This window comes from Pinus tabuliformis, chromosome J (genome assembly GCF_031772625.1).
Source record: "Pinus tabuliformis cultivar Carrire ecotype Pingquan chromosome J, CPIR1, whole genome shotgun sequence".
Taxonomy (NCBI): Eukaryota; Viridiplantae; Streptophyta; class Pinopsida; order Pinales; family Pinaceae; genus Pinus; species Pinus tabuliformis.
This window is the reverse complement of record NC_142295.1, coordinates 494,472,774-494,489,518: the sequence shown is the minus strand read 5'-3', so window position 1 is coordinate 494,489,518 and position 16,745 is coordinate 494,472,774.

Here is a 16,745-nt window from a genome sequence, read left to right as displayed (position 1 = left end):
CTCTTGGAATGATTTTGTTGTTGCAATAAGAAGGCAAAAGTTTATCCATTAGCATACATGCAAAAAGCTATCATGGATTGGAAAAACTTTAGGCAAGCTAAGGGTCAAAATGTGAAAAATTGTACTATAGAATTTAGGAAGAGAGCTTTAATTTTGGGTATAGATTTTTCCTCCCAAGATACTCTACTCAAATATATTGGAGGATTGCATAGTTACTTGAGACACACAAATTTTGTGTATAGGAAACTCATTTAGAGGCAAGATGGAAGAATGTTTTTGAAGAAACTAGTCACAAAAGTCATTTAAGTTTGGAGACAAAGGAAAAGGGAAGTTCAAAGGCAAGGATAAAAGATTGCTTTAGTCAAGAAAGAGGGAGAAAAACTCAAATGTAAACATTTTTCTAAAGAAGGTCATGATGAAGACCACTACTGGAAACTTCATCCTAAGATGAGACCCAAAAAGTTTAACAACAAGGAGAAAGAAAAGGTTGCTGCAACTACAAAACAAGATCTAGGATTTGATTCCGGAGATGAAACAAAAATCATAGCCATGGGATTGAAAAGTAAGGATTCAATTGCAAGTAGTAGTTCTTCTAGCAAACCATTGAAACTCAAAATGAAAGAGAAAGAATAGATTTGTTCCATATTATATTTATCACAGAACATAACAAAGTAGATACTTTGTTTCATAGTGGTTCACAAACAAACCTCATTTTAGAAGACATTGTTAAGAAACTAAATTTGGAAACCATTCCTTATCCTAAACCTTATCCTTTAGGTGGGGTATGTGACAATGCCAAATTGCAAGTGACAATAAAATGCATACTTAGATTTTCCATCACTGCAAATTTTATTGATGAGGTAGAACTTGATGTGGTACCACTTGAAATTTGTGGGATTGTTTTGGGAAATCCATACTTATATGATAGGAAAGCCATCTTTCATTGTTATGAGAACAAGTATCATTTGTTTAAAGATGGGATTGAGTACATTATTAGAGCACATAGTAAGAAGTTGAATTTGTCTCTTGTGAATGCTGGACAAATGAAGAGGTTTGTTAATGCTAGTAAAAAATTTGCATTGTTGATGATTAAACATAAAGAAGTTGATGAATCTAAAGCCTTCCAAGGATGTGATGCAACATTAAAATCTAATTTAGTTGAAGTTTTTAACACATGTGATAAGATGTTTCAAGAATCTAATGTGTTGCTTCCCAAAAGAGGAAAAAAACATGAAGTTAATTTGTAGTGGGATGCATCACTTTTGAACATTGGTTTGAACGAGATGCTAGCATTAGAGAATGTAGGAATCAAGAAGTAAAAACAAGAGCTACTTGACAAAGGGAAAATTAGTTCTAATACATCTTCTTGTGGGTCTCCTAGTGTTTTGGATTTGAGGAAGAGTGGTGCATGGAAATCGCTATCGCATTTGGTGAAGATTCAAGCCAAATATAAGGCTATACATGATAAGCATCATGTTGACCACATTTTTCAGGTTGGAAATGAAGTAAGGCTTTGCATCAGCAAAGAAAAACTTTGAGATGAAAAGAAATTGAAATTGGGTAAGCCTCCTTTGATTGAAGACGTAGGAGATAATTTTCAAATTTATTTAACATAAGTTTTCCCTTCTAAATATCTTGAGGAATTACAACAAGATTCTATCCTTGACAGAGAAACGAGAACTTCAAGAAGAAGAAACAAGAACCACCTTCATATGGGGTTCAAAGGTACAAAATGAGGAAAATCTAAATGCATTGAAAAGGGAAGGGTGAGGGAATCGCTCAAAATTGATATCGTATGCTCCCGATATCGCAATTTGATCATTTTCCCAAATAGGCAAAAAAATGCAGGTTGGAGCAGCACTGCTGACTAGGCTGTCTGTATGCTGACTGGGCAGGGTGAATGTACATTTTGATTAGGTTTCATGGGCCAATGACTGGCTTCCAAGTGTCCTCTCTGTATTGCTCGAACTTTGTTATGATTTGATTGGTTGAACAGTGTTTATGTGGACCAATGGGGGGATGCCATGTGGCCCAATCATGAGCTACCACGTGGCACCTTGGGTTCATTAAAATTTTGTATGGTCGAACCGGCCTCCAAGGGAGTTGAACGCATGACCTATTGAGCAAAAATTTAGCCCCTTACCGCTAGAGCGCATGGTAGTTCTTATTAACTATAGTCGCATGTTTTTATTTGAATGGTATGTGTTTTAAGTTTGGGGAATGGGGTTGGGGCTAAGCCCTGGCCCCCGGTCACCCCATGCCCATGCAACCACAGAAGGAGGACTGGGGCTTGGGCTTATCCCGGATCCTAGGTCGCGAGCTACAACATATAACCAGAGGTAGATTATAGTGACAGGAGCTAGCGAAGAGGGCCTAGCTCATGGTTCCAACACCCCCAGTTATAACCTAACAAACCATATGCTAAAGCGTGGGAGCACGGAACAATTGGGGCGGAGCCTTGGGGACCAACCCCAATCATATCATATCCATTCAACCACATTCCAGGAGCGGGAGTGTTAACAGTTCAGGGGTGGAGTTTTGGGGACCAACCTTGATTACATGACCACATCTAACGTCATGCCACCATCGCACAGTGCTTAGCGCAGATTTTGCAATGGGTGCATAATTTTGGCGATAGCCCAGGGTTTTATGGGCACACAGAACAAACCTCCGAAGAGCCATGGGTCTATGCTGACGGGGGTGGTGGTTAGCCCCAGCCCCCAGGTGCATGGCCCCATGTGGCCTTGGTTTTCAACTTGAGGCCTTACCACCCAATTAAACCAAGTGACATTTTTCGCCTAGTTTGACACAAATCTCATCGGCACCTGGTGAAATTGTCACTCGGCGCGCCCAGAAAAGGTGGATTTGTAGGATGGATAGCAGTCCAGTCCATTTTGTAGAGCACTTAGCAGAAGAAACTTTGGGAGAGTACAACTTCTTCATGTTTTAGCCAAATTGAGCCCAACAAGAGCCCAACTAGGGCTTTTTGATAGTTCTGAAGCCATTGAAGACATAATATTTACATTTTGAGCATTTTAAATCCATTTAAACACAAATTTGATCACTTAATGAAAGAGTCCCAACACTGGAAGTTGGACCCGATGATGTAGCCTAGGAGAGGTGTGAACTTCTTTATCATTTTTGTTGTTCTGTGTTTTTTATATGGTATATTGTCTCTGTTATTGTTGTTAACTAAGTTTAAAAATCATTATTTTATGTGTTTTGTAAACTGATCCATTACCCAAAATACATTAAAAAATAAATAAATAAATAAAAATAAAAAATAAAATACTTGCAATTTTTCCATCACCTTCAAGTTTTCATTACAGATCATAATATTCCCTTTCTCTAATACCACTTGATAAAAACAATTTATGTAGGTCCTTTGTCTCAAGATTTTGATTTTCTTGATCTTAGGACCTATGTCTCTGTAACAGTTAAACTCAACAATCCTTCGAGATTGTGTTGAGAATCTCAAAATCGTTCACCTCAAATACACTCGTAAAGTTCATATTAACTTGGTTTCCTTTCTCATGGCTTTGGATTCCGAAAGACTTAAACAATGATTTCAATGTATCATTGTTGATCCTTTCAGTGAGAAACAATAGATTATTTCTCCTCGCAAGAGTCTAGTTTCTCCTAATCATTCTAACCTGCAACACATACTCATGGCCTCTCACACACATGTAAATGTATTAACATAAATTAATCCAATAAACAAAAACATATTACACAAAATACTTATTATTAAATTGAGTTTAACTATTACATATTAGGGCCTCTCTAGCCTGGCCACTCCTCGACCTAATTACATTTCAATGAACATCCTCAATACACCCTCAGGCTCACAATTTAAAGAGAACATTACAGAAACATGGATAATTTTAGATCCATTATTCTCTCCATGCAATGAACAAGTGATCCCTCACAAAATGATTCATGTGCTTTAAATGGTGATTTGATGCCAGAAAGATACAAATCACATCCTCTCACAACATTTTCATCCCTAAGATCTTGAAATGAAGTGTGAGATATCCATTATCTCGATTTTCATTCTCTAAATAATATTTTTGAACCAACAAACCAAAAAATCGCCTCATCTTTTGACAGTTGTGACTTCCAGTAATTCGTTTTTTATAATTCATTGGAGGTGGGCCGATGCTCCTACATCACCTTGCATGTGGGTTGATTGTATTAGTTAGTTAATTATAATCTTACTCTTTAGATATAGTCTTTTGCACACTTATATAGTGGTGCTTACACCTTAGAGACCTCATTGAGGAGCTTGTTGAGGAAATGTATAGCTTACATAGCCTTTATTGGACATTTTCCTTGGTGTATTGATGGGTCGTTTCACTTTAAAGTGGTATATACATGTATTGATTTTTATTGGTGGATCAACCTGCACCTTCCTCTTGTAGCACACCTTGACAGAGATTTTTACATGTGCCATGGCCACCCATATTTTACTCATTGAGTTGACATATCCATTTTATTCAGTTGGTTGATAGCATTTGTTTATGCACTTCTAGATTTGATCTAGGCTTTTAGCATGGATATTGTATTCAATTCGGGAGGTTTGAGCCTACAACTCTATATAATGGAGGCTCCTCCCACTTGTAATGGTTATTGAAAGATTGAAGACTCACTAGAGATTATTCTTAGGTGTTTATTGAATCTTAAGGCACATGCTTAGAAAGTTATTGTTGAATATTAATGGTTATATTTCTTGCATCAAATTTATTTATAAAAGCTTATAAAAACTAGTAATTTTGTTCCTAGACTTTTTTGGTGATTAAATTCCTCTCATGAAATCTTCATATTTGTTGTTATTAATATTACTATATGTCATTTTTCTTAATTAGTTAACTTTTCTTCATATTAGTATTTGTTGTAATTTGCATTATATTGTAGTAAACTTAGTTTTTAACATGTTCAGAGGTTTTTCTTTATCACCATTCCTCTTAAGTAAAATCTATTCTCAGTGGCCAAATTTATATGCTAGTTCTATATTCTTAATTTAGCCTTTATGCACCAAAAAAAAATATTATTCTTATTTCCTTTCAAACCCTGTATCCCCATCCCCAACCATAGTCCCACTCTTAATTAACCTCATATAACTCTAAAATTAACTTTGTTTTTTTGGTACATCACACTTCTAAAAATAATAATGATAACAATTATATTTTAGATCTACATTCTTCAGTCCAAAAATCATCCCTTACATTCATCATTGCTTTGGATTAGGGTTTATTAAGGTTCCCCCATTGTGCTAGAAGAGGGTTAGCCAAAAATGTGTTTAAAGATACTATGGTGACATTAGGTAGCCTTCTTTTGTGCCCCATACAGATTTATTTGAGTTTTGAGATTTTCTTCTCTAAAATAAGAGTTTGGGTGATAACATACTTTATAGATAAATAATTAATAGACTTTACTAGTCAAATCACTACTTGAGAGTCCTTTGTCCCACAAACAAGAGGTTTTCATACATCACTACTTAGAGGTGAGTCCCTTGTCCCACAAACGAGAGGTTCTAATACACCAATTTGGAGTCTAGCTTGGAAGTGACTATATATAGAGAGAGAGAACTTAAATACCTAACACAACCTATTAAAAATAAAAATGTATATAATATTTTTTAAATGTGATTATTTCGAGAGGTGCTCCTCGGCTCAACATCGTAGAGATATTATAATGTAATATCTTGTTCAACATTTTGACTCGGTCAAATTACATAAAAATTTAAAAAAAAAAAATATTAATAATTATCAATTAAAAACATAAAATTAATAACTATAACTATAAGTATAATTATAATATAGATAATTAATAATTAAACCAGCCTAAATTCATCTTAACTCTGGATCTACTCAGCGCCAAAAGGGATGAAATCTCTTATATATATATATATATATATATATAAGAAAGAGAGTGAATAGAATAGTTTGTAAAATGAATATATTTAAACGAGATGTCTTCAGTGAGACTTTTTGACAGCTTTTCCGATGTTTTTTTCGGTCTAATTTCTCTAAAATCCAACAGTAATTTATTGAAATCACAAGTTGATGGGTAACCCCTGCACAATGGAAGTGCCCTAGGGGTTTTTCAGGGTGATGAATCCATATATATAGTCAAAAAACCAGTTTAAATAACACAAATCAAGATTTCACCTCAGTTTTTTTTGTCAGATTTCGGCACAGAAAAGTCTAAAAAATCACACTAAAGGCAACTCCTTTAAACGAGTTGACCTTAAATATATAAACTAATAAATTTGCAAAAAGATTTAAAGCCATACAATTTTCCCACATTTTCAGGTCACAAAACACTGTGGGAAATAACTTATTCAAATTGGGACTCCATTTCTCAATGGCATCATGCATTTTCAGGTTAAGATCCAGGACGAGGTGCACAACGCACACTTTTCCCTTCTCTTGAGTTTCATTGACATATTGCATAACAATTAGGAACATATACACTTTTCCTAGTCTTTATCTTGTATTTAATGGAATTTGATTTTTTTTTCTTCCATTAGGAAAATAATAAATATATATTTGAAATAACTAAATTGGTTTTATAAAAGAAACATATATTAAATATCTACAAGTTCTTTTATCATTGTCACTAAATTCGCTTGTCATAAAATTATCATTTTACCAAGCATTTTTTAATAATTAGTAACATAATGATTTCTATTTTGAAATATGACTTTTAGAATTTTAATTTAAATATCAATAATTATTAAATGGATGGTAGGCATTTAACCTTCATGGAATATCTTAAAATATTATTAATAGTACAGAGAAATCAAATGTTGAGATTTATCTTCAAAGTAGTTATGCTCTTTCTGCCCTTTTAATTAAATTGATTAATTAAAAAAAATATGAGATGCACATGTGTCATAGGAATATGAGTTATGATTTTTGGGCATGTGGTATTAGTAAGCCATGGTATTGTAACAAAGCCTATTTATAGTTAAGAATCTCCATGGTAAAGTAAGGTGAAACTCTATGGTTAAAATTTTTGTTATATATATATATATATATATATATATATATATATATATATATATATATATATATATATATATAATTCATACTAGTAAGTTAATTTTAAAGGTTCTTTTAATTTAGGCAATGTGAAATGTATTATGAGGTAAGCCCTTTGATGTCATTTATAAGCCAATTAATTTATATGGTTTTGCTAGTCTCATAATACATCTCTAGAATTTATAACTAAAAAAATTGATAAAAAATAATTAAATTATAATCTTATTTTAAATTATTATTATTAATATTATTAAAAAAATAATATATGAGTGCCAAGTCCCACTAGCACAACTAGTTGAGGATGGGCCTCGTCAGCAAGGTGACCCGGGATCAAACCTCACAGGGGGTGGTTATGCCTTGTGCTAGGGGGAGGTGACATGCTTAGAAATCCAGTCAGCTAATGATTGGTGTGGCCTAGGCTGGGTGTGATCCCCGAGTGACTTTGATGGCTTAGATGCCCCTAGGTCACGACTCCTTAAGCCATAGGTCAAACCAAAGCATGGGAACATGGAACAGTTGGGGTGGAGTCTTGGGGACCAGCCCCAGTCATATCATCACCATATAACCACATGCCAGGAGCGGGAGTGTTAACAGTTCAGGGTGGAGTTTTGGGGACCAACCCTGGTCACATTACGACATGTAACCTCATGGAACCATCGCATAGCACTTAGTGCAAATTTTGCAACGGGCACATAATTTTGGGGATAGCCCCGGGTTTTATGGGCACACGAAGCCAACCGCCGAAGAGCCAGGGGCTATGTTGATGGGGGCGGGCTGTTAGCCCCAGCCCCCAAGCACATGGCCTGATGTGGCCTTGGTTTTCCACTTTAGGCCTTACTGCCTAAATAAACCAAGTGACATTTTTTGCCTAGTTTGATGCGAATCTCATTGGCACCGAGTGAAATTGTCGCTCGCCACGCATGGAAAAGGCGGATTTGTAGGATGGATAGCAGTCTAGTCCATTTTGTAGAGCAATTAACAGAGGAAACTTTGGGAGAGCATAACTTCTTCAATTTTTGGTCAAATTGAGCCCAACAAGAGCCCGGATAGGGGTTGTTTACAGTTTTGAAACCATTGGAGATATAATATTTACATTCTAAGCATTGTAAATCCATGTAAACACAAATTTGATCACTTAATGAAAGAGGCCCAACATTGGAAGTTGGACCAGGAGATGTAGCCTAGGAGAGGGGTGAACTCCTTTATCATTTTTGTTGTTCTGTGTTTCTAATAGGGTATATTGTCTCTGTAATTTTTGTCAACTAAGTTTAAAAATCAGTATTTTATGTTTTTTGTAAAATTATCCATTACCCAAAATACATTAAAAAAAAAAATACTTGCAAATTTTCGATCACCTTCAAGTTTTTATTACAAATCAAAATCTTCCCCTTCTCTAATACCACTTTAAAAATGATTTAAGTTGGTCCTTTGTTTCAAGATTTTGATCTTCTCGATCCTAGGACCTATGGGTTATGGGCCCATGAAACAAGTTGATATTGTCTCTACAAAAATTAAACTCAAGAATCCTTTGAGATTGTGTCAAGAATTTCAAAATCATTCACCTCAAATACACTCACAAAGTTCATATTAACTTAGTTCCCTTTCTCATGGCTTTAGATTTCGAAAGCAATAAACAACGATTTCAATGTGTCATTGTTGGTCCTTTCAGTGAACAACAATAGATTATTACTCCTCCCAAGAATCTAGTTTCTCCTCATCATTCTAATATGCAACGCATACTCACAACCTCCCACACACATGTTAATGTATTAGCATGAACTAATCCAATAAACAACAACATCTTACACAAAACACTTATTACTAAATTGTAACATACCCCGGTAACCTCGCATGAAAATGCATGGAGTTAAAAACAAATACATAATTTATCCACAGGTAACTATCCAAATTACTAATCTAGATTCCTCATTAACCATTAGATAGAATCTTCATCATTACATAGAGTAACTTTTGATAAAGGAATAGTAAGTTGCATAACCATTAACAACCATTGTTGTAGTATATTAACATAAGTTGTTTATGATGAACCTTGCACTCATTTCATGATTTCCTTAAGGAGATTAATTAATCACATACTTTACATGTGAATATCACATCATGCAAGGAATCAACATCATCAAACTAACACTTTAGCCAATCACATCATTAAACACCAATATACCTTGGAAACCCCGTAGGGTGAAAACCAGCAAACGTTTAATTTTATTATTAAACATTCGTGAGGGTGTTCACCCCTCACTCAATGGCTTATAAGGGAGTCCATCATTTATCCATTTTTATAAAATATTACAATGAAATATCATTAAATCACTACATACCTAGCTAAAATATATTACAATTGTCATGAAACCATTTACCCACAAATCACCACTCTCTATATCCTCGTGGCATGATTGTTCCATCAGTGGACCATCCTACAACTCGTACTCATCAGCATGGATCATTAGTTCTTATTTGCCACAATGTTAAACATAATTTGTCTTTTGCACAAATCATCATCCTTTCCTGTCATTGTTGTTGTCAACAAGCTTTGGTAACATGATTAGATAAATTATTAATCAATCAATAATCATTCTTTAAAAGCGATCTTTTAACATCTATTCATGTGCATACATGAGATGTAAATATAATATCACAACATGCTTCTTCTAACAACATTGTGCATGTATAAACAAATAATTATCAAGCATGTCAAAATAATTACCCTGTTACTATGATCATTCTCGCACCAGCACACATTCATATCCAAAGGAAACCATTGTAACCATCAATTTCACTTAAATGATACGAGCAACTTATCTATGTTTTTCATGCATGTAATTAGATAAAAACTTATTCAAAGAGAGCTAGCCCCTTATCTTCTTCTTTGTGCATGTAACTAAGTAATCTTTCCAATACAGTAGATATTATTATAATACATAAAAATGCATGCCCCCTTTTAAGGGAAAGCTAACATGATAGACATCATTATTGTGCATGCAAATGCAAGTCCCTTTTCGAAAAGCATATTTCCCAAGATAGATCTATTTACAAAATCTATTGTATGCACAAAGACATGTGTTGTTCTAAAACAAAACTAATGTGTTAGTCATTATTTTTTGCATGTGGATATATGTATTTTACAAAGGATATCTAGTGCATTTATTGCAAGTAATTACTTGTTTTCCTTTCCAAGATCTAACGTAATACTTATTGTTTTTTGCACACAATTCCATGTTTCTCTTTTAAAGGTCTAACACAATAGTTTTGTTTTCATTCATGTAATCAACTATTGTTTCTATGCTTCTGCATATGTGTTACTTTTACATATTTATTTTCAAGAGCCCAACATAGTTTCTCTATCTTTTTATGTACAAAGTTCTTATGCATTTGTTTCCAAGAAAGTATCATAACAAAGTTCTCATGCATTTGTTTTCAAGAAAGTATCATAACAAATTTCTCATGCATTTGTTTTCAAGAAAGTATCATAATTAACCTTTATTTTGGGCATAAGAACTAAAATAATAATATTGTTAATGTTTTATGCATTAAACCATGCAATTAAATCAAACTATACAATATACAACACACAAATCATTTATCGTTTTACCCACCAAAACATGTAACTTTTGCAAACTATTGCAAATGAATTAACACAATTGACTTATCTTTCATGCACAAGAAAAACATATTCATTCCAAAGAAGATTCCTATGACTTATATTATCTATATGCATTTGATCTATGCATAGGTTATTATGTTTTCTCATAACTAAGTATTATTTTATTATATTTTCTCATAACTATTTTCTCATAACTAGGTATTCTTTTTTTTTTAAAGAACACTCTTACACATGAAAATCCATGGGAATCTTTTCCATGGATTTATTAAATAACTAATATTTACTAACACCATGGAATATTTTCACCATGACTAAGCACAAAACCATTCTTTCCAAGAACACCACAAGATTTATTTATTCTAATTAACCAAAAGGTCATGTTTACTTATATTTTCTTCAACAAAGACTTATGTCTTATGAACACATAAGGTAGTTATTAAAAGTACACATTTCAAAAGAAAATCCCACTTTCCAAGAAAATAAACTAATTAACTTTCCTCTTTTATTTTTCACCACCCATGAAAATATTTTACCAATTACCCTATTTAATCTATATTCATTTCCAAGAAAGTAACTTACATTTGTTATCATTTCATACACAATCCCTTTTAAGAAAAGAGCATACATCCTATCTTTTCTTACATAAAATGCATATATATATATATATATATATATATATATATATATATATATATATATATATATATATATATATAGAGAGAGAGAGAGAGAGAGAGAGAGAGAGAGAGAGAGAGAGATATATATAAGGAAGGACAAGCAAGGTTACTTATATTTTATAGTTGTAGATATATAAACTTTATCTACATGCAATAGCATATTTTCTTTACTAAGAAAACTAGCGTGAGTGTATGCAAAAAATTTCATGAATTCTTTTCTTTTCAAGAAAAAATCTTTAATTTACCTTCAAACCCATGAAGATTTACAAAAATTAAACTAGTAACTTAACATTTCATATTTTCATCGTTTCAAGAACTCATGAGAATATTTTCAAGAATTAAATTAATTCACATACCTCTTGTATGCAATGACATATTATCTTTTATACCATGGATGAATTTCCTCTGCCTCGAAATCATAGGGATGTAGCAGAATGTATCTTTTTCATTTGTTTCTCCATCCAAATCTAGGTCATCCTACCAATTAAATCCTTCATCGAACCTCCACTAATTTGCACAGTTATGCTAAAGAATACATACATAACCAAGAACAACCATCAATGACATTTCAGTTGCAAATCCATTCGAATTTCCCCACTAAGAATGGTAACAAAAGGCTCGAATACTTTTCTGTGAGTGGAACAACCCTCGATCCAACTATCCAGTCAAGAAACGCTTAAGCTAATTCAGAGTTTACTTCAGAATCAAGCCGCCACTAGATTCAAAAGAAAGCATACTCTTCTTTGTTAGTCTCATAGAACATGATAATCTTCATCGAATATAAAATAAAGCAATAGCTTTCGTCATGGGTTATGGTCTAAAATTTGCTTGCAAGTCCATGCAAACCTATATAGAAACACTTAAATACATAAGCCAAAAATGTAGGCATACAAAGGCTTGTTTTAGATTGAATCGACAATCTAATTTTTACTGCATGTCAAGCGTATATTTTTCCCAAAGCGAAAATTCCCTAGAAAGATACCCTTGTGTCAAATTTACAAACCCTCGCCTCTTGCCAAGATTCGAATGGGATATTTTAGCAGTTTCTTAACAACTTCTTGATTTGTAGCTAATCTACAGAAAATTAAAAATACAAATTGTTATTTTACTTAATGCCAAATGGTTCCCTATTTTATGATAATCACATCCCTCATTCCCAAGACATAAATCCAAGGAAAGGAAGAGGCAATTACCAAAAATCCATTTATATTTTAAACATTTTTATGGAAATGGTTTCATTAATAATAAACTAATAATGTTCTTTTTATCAATACCTTGAGTAATTACATGGTTGTAATGATGTTACATACTCACCCCCTTAAAGTGAACATTGTCCTCGGTGTTCATCTGTCATTGGAACATCAAATTTTTTTCCCTCGGGGAAAAATTGTAATTTTCTATTATATATGGAAAATTACATGTTGTAGATGCCTGTGGCATATGTTATACGTGTGATCGTAGTCATCAAATAGTATAAGTCTGTACATATTACCCATGCAGGGTGGACCTTTTGAGATCAGTAAGTTTTTTACAAAAAATATTACAAAATTTCAAAAAAAAAAATTGTTGTGAATTTTCTGTTTACCAGTGCATCAAAAATCTATGATAAGTTAGGGCCTATCGGCCCTTTGCTACATCTGTTCTATGTAAGGTCTTTGGTAGTACTGGTAGGCCTATCCCTGTCTTTGTTCATGTATCATCCATTCACCCCTAGGTTGATGCGCTACCTCTTTTGAAAGTTGATCCGCAGATTAGTTGTGCTCTCAGTAAATATGTATACATGAAATCTAATCAAATTGTGATTTAAAAAAAAGAAATCATCCAAAATGTTCCCAAGTGTATGAACATGGCATGTAGATGTGCAATTGAACCAATTTATGACAATCTTAGAGTCCCCAAAGATCTGTAAGTGTCTACAGTTTTGGTTTAGTGAAAAATATAATAGATGACGAAGTGAGATGAGCTCAGCATAATTGTTTGTGCCCACACCCAAGCCCATACAAATGTGGAAGAAATGTGAATCAGATAGGTGGAGTAGGAGTCCCCCCCCACACCCCTGGTCTTGAGTTGAACCATCAAAATAGGCCCAGGGACGAGCATGATCTATAACTTCAGGGGTGATAGTTCGGGTCGAGGTGGGTAGGTCCTCCTGTAGAAAATTCTCGAGATAATCAATGGCCACCTTATTAGCTTGTTTTTTAAAATAATATTGTTCCTTCATAACCAGATATTCCAACAAAGGATCAGAGGGAGATTACAGATTTTCATAGTGGGGGATGCATTCCACCAACTATTCCACACTTCCTTAATGTAGTTCCCTTCCCATCTCTGATTAATGTTTAACATGGAAAGAACCTGCTCCCATATTTTTTATGTGATAGTGTAGGTAGAAATAAATGATCATTTGTTTCCTCCTCATGGCGACATAATACACACCATTATGGACCCTAAAAGGATCTTTTCATGAGATTAGTGTCGATGGGTGTCTTATTCATGAGCATATTCCACATGAAGAGGCACATATGGGGTGGTACCTTGAGTTTCCAGATCATACGCCACCAACTTTCCAGTACAGTGGGCTTATGAGCAGCATGGATGATGGGGTATCCTTCTTTAGGTGTGTATGCCCCATGTACTGCTGGAGCCCAAATCAAATCATCCTCGTCATCCCTTATTCACACATGTGATTCTGATAATGCATTTTTATATTTCCTCCACTCCTGTATCCACAGTTCGGGGATGCCGAGGTCAGCTGTAGACTTCCAAGCTTGTTGAAAAATAGTAGTATTCAGCTAATCCACGATATGAGCTATGGTGACAATGCCTCTATTGTTAAGAAATGCATTCATATTGCCACATCCAATCCATGGGTCAACCCCAATGAGAAATGCAATACCATTGTCGATTCACCATATTAGCCCACTCTTGATGGTGGGGAGAGTTTGTAAGACTACTTTCCAGATAACATATATTCCATGCTTGTTCCAAGATGGTAGCCAAACCCAATCCATGATATTTTGTGGCCAAATATATTTATAAGTGATGACTTTTGTCCATAAAATTTTTTTCTTCAGGAGAAGCCAACCCAATTTGACCAAGGCATGAACGAAAGCCGGGGGGGCCTTATGGCCCCATCCCCCCCCCCACACCCTATTTTTTGGCACATGAATTCGGTTCCATTTGACCCAGGAAAAGGTTTACCTTCCTTATGCCCCTTCCATAAGAAATTACAACAAATCCTTTGTATTCTAGATAGAATGCCTTGAGGAATCCAGGCAAGTGACATCCAATAAACCAGGGTGGCTTCAAGAATAGATTTAATAAGCACCAGATGCCCTGCCCTGGATAAGAGATGATGGCTCCAGTTGTTCAACCTTTTTTCTACCTTAGCTACCAACTAGGTCCAGTCAGCAATTTTGTATCCATGTGATTTTATGCGGAAGCCCAGGTATTTCAATCCATCCTCCAACTGTAGACTCTGGAAGGGGAACTTTTGATATGCATGATGGTGTTCCTATGGAGAGCATGTTGAATAGGTAATGGTGGATTTTGGTTGGTTGATTTCCATCCCCATGGTTGTACAAAATAATCGCAGAACCTCAAAAAGAGTGTTGTAGTCATGTATGCCTCCATTGAGGAATATAAGTACATCATCCACGAACAGGAGGTGAGTAAGTATGCATTGGTCCATGATCTTGAGTCCCTGTAGTCTCCCTGCCCTTTTTTCATATGAAATAAGCCTGCTTAAACCTTCCATGACTATCAGGAAGAGAAGAGGGGAGAGTGGGCATCCCTGTCTGAGTCCCCTCTCTGCATGGAAGAAGTAGGAAGCAGATCCATTAATGAGGACACTGAAAGAGACAGATGTTATACAACACATAATCCATCGAATGAAGGGAATAGGGAAGCCAAGGTGAGTTAATATCATCCTGATGTAGAGCCAACTGACACGGTCAAAAGCCTTTGAGAGATCAATTTTGAGTATGGCTCCTTTCAGATTCTTCAGCTTGATGGAGTGGAGGGCTTCCTGGGCAGTGCCAATGGCTTCATGGATCTGTCGATTGTGGAGAAAGGAAAATGTTCAGAGGATATGTTATCGGATAGGATCGACTTGATACGATTTGCAATGATCTTAGCAATAATCTTGTACAGACAGTTGCAAAGGGAGATGGGCCAAAAATCACTAAAGGATTGAGGGAATTCCACCTTAGGAATAAGGGAAATGAAAGTAGTGTTAATGGCTTCATACAATCTCCTAGTAGTTTTGCATTCCTCGATTACCTTGAGAACTCTCGGACCAATGGTTTCGAAGAAGGATAGGTAGAATTTCACCGACCAACCATCTGGCCCGGAATTTTATCCTTCTTGAACCATTTCAAAGTGCTCTCCAATTCTCCCATAGATACAGGTTTGATAAGATCCTCCACAGAGTCTGGATCCACAAATCTAGGGAAATGTCCAACAATTCAAATAATTTCTGCAAGTGATTCTCCAGGGGGAGCTTTGAAGAGTTGCCTAAAGTGAGTGTTCCCCAAATGTGCCATCTAATGAAAGTATGAGCCGGCTACCCATGTTTAATTGACATCTACCATATAGTATTGTTGGCCCTCCTCCCCTTGGCAAAGTTATGAAATAATTTTGTGTTGTCATCCCCTACTTGAAGCCAGATAGCTCTACTCCTGAGTCTCCATGTCTCTTCTCAATCCAGCAAAATCTTGGATCTCTGGGTCTCCAGCTCTGTCAATGTGGCCTTTGCTTCAATAGCGGTGTACCCTATGCCTTGGTCATCAGTTAGATCATCAATCTGGTTCTCAATGTCACAAAGTGTTTGTTTGTCCCTAGCCTTTTAGTCTTTAGCCCAGTTTATGGAGAGTCTTTTAAGATTCACTAGGTTACGACAGAATCCCTCTGCCACACAATGATCATTTGATAGTGGGTGGTCTCTCCAATACTTAGTAACTAATATGTGATAATCAGGGTCCTTTAACCAGGTCGCATTGAATTTGAAAGGAGCCCTGGGCTTTTGTGATGGGCCAGCCAGTTCTAAATAGATGGGGGAGTGATCTGAGATCCCACCAAACCCCACCCACTGCCTGTAATTTGTGAAGGAAGCTAACAAATCTTCATTAATGAGAAAACGATCCAATCTTCTGCCTAATGTCGCATCTCCAATCCTTTTGTTATGCCAGGTAGGCATCTTTTTGTCCATAAGGATATCAATAAGGTGATGTTGTTCCAATAGTAGTTCCAGTTGGTCAGAGAGGGGATCCAACTGTGAGTGATGACCCCAGGATTCTTCATGGCCAATGGTGAAATTTAGGTCTCCTCCTAATATGGTAATGTTGTTGATCAGAGAGAGCCCTAATAGTTTATTCTAGAATTCCAGTCTATTATGATTAG